We start from the raw sequence: 1541 nt of genomic DNA, 5'->3' as shown, positions 1-1541 counted from the left end.
TCTTAACAACCCAGAAATTCCACCCCTAGGTATAAATCCTGAAGAAAATCTTATACATATGTAGAAGAAGATGTATATAAGTATGCTCCTGACTGTATAGCTTATAACAAAAACTAAAAGAACCTAAATATATGTGTGCTATAAAAGAGAGATAAATTGAGTGGGATGTACCTGAAGTCCCAACTACTCAGGAGGCTGAAGCAGGAGCACTGCATGAGGCCAAGAGTTTGAGACCAGCCTGTGTAACATGGTGAGACCCCGTCTGATGTGATTTGGATTTATGTCGCTACCCAAATCTCATGTGGAATTATAATCCCTAATGTTGGAGGAGGGGCCTGGTGAGAAGTGATTGGATCATGGGAGTGGATTCCCTCCTTGCTATTCTCACGGTAGGAAGTGCTTGTGAGATTTGGTTGGTTAAAAGTATGTAGCACTTCCCCCTTTGCTCTCTTAGTTTCAGATTTTTTTTTTTAACTTTTTTCTCGATTCTATGTTCCCCCGTTCACAATACAGACCAGACACAGGGCCTGAGCTGAGACGCATATGGAGTAGGTTTACTCTACCTCCTGTTTCTATACAGTCAATTTAAGAACACAGCCTGTAGTAAGCATCAGGAGGCTTCAGATATTTCTTTATAGCAGTGGGAAAACAGACAAATATACATCTCTAACAAAGTTTTTTAAAAATAGCTGAGCACTGCACTCTAACCTGAGCAATACAGTGAAATTTCCATCTCTCTCAAAAAAAAAAAAGAGAGATATGAATTATGATGTAGTTATACACTGGAATCCCATCCAGCAGAAAAATTACTGCATTAAAACTACATGCATCAATATGGATGAATGCTATAGTGTTGAGGGAAAAAAAGAAAGTTTTAGAAAGATATGTACAAGCATTATTTATATAAAGTTAAAAATCTGGATATACTAAATTTATATTTTGTAGGGATATATAAAGTTTGCATCAACTATAAAGAAAAGCAGAGAAATTATTAACAAGATATCCAGTGTATTTACTTAAAAGGAGGTTAGGTAGGAGTATGATCACAGAGAGACATATAGAGGAATCCAAATGAATGGTAATGTTCTATTTCTTTAGTATCATTTCATTCAACCGATATTAACTAAATGCCCACTATGTGCCAGGCACTGCTATAAGAACTTGGGATACAAGTTCAAGCAAAGCAAAGAAACTTTCCTTCATGGAGCATGTATTCTACAAGGAAAGGCAAATAAATAAACAGAATGTAAAAAATTATTAAGTTATTACTGTGTTAGAAGGTGATAAGTTCTATGGAAAAATAAGTTGAAAAGGTAAGGCAGATTAGAGTGGATGTATAGGTTGCAGAATTAAATAGGATGATAAGGGTAGGGTTTCACTGAGAAGGTAACATTTGAGCTATGGTTTGGAGGAAGTGTGCCACATGGCTGTCTGGGGGGAACAGCATTTCAGGCAAAGGGAATAGCCAGTTGGTTGATCTTAAATATGCATTTTCTTCCCCAAGCGTATGAGCTGCCAGAAATAGAACAAAATGATTTGTG

General features: G+C 36.7%; 1 non-coding gene across 1 annotated transcript; it reads right to left on the bottom strand.

Annotated features, from left to right (window-relative positions):
- Positions 1-488: 488 nt before the first annotated feature.
- On the bottom strand, positions 489-620 carry LOC120366235 (small nucleolar RNA SNORA51). The gene has a single exon (XR_005580970.2). It is a non-coding gene; the product is annotated as a small nucleolar RNA SNORA51 (small nucleolar RNA).
- Between the last annotated feature and the right edge of the window lie 921 nt (positions 621-1541).

Source organism: Saimiri boliviensis, chromosome 11 (genome assembly GCF_048565385.1).
Source record: "Saimiri boliviensis isolate mSaiBol1 chromosome 11, mSaiBol1.pri, whole genome shotgun sequence".
Classification (NCBI taxonomy): Eukaryota; Metazoa; Chordata; class Mammalia; order Primates; family Cebidae; genus Saimiri; species Saimiri boliviensis.
Note: the sequence above shows the minus strand (reverse complement) of the source record. Positions and strands in the feature narration are given on the sequence as shown.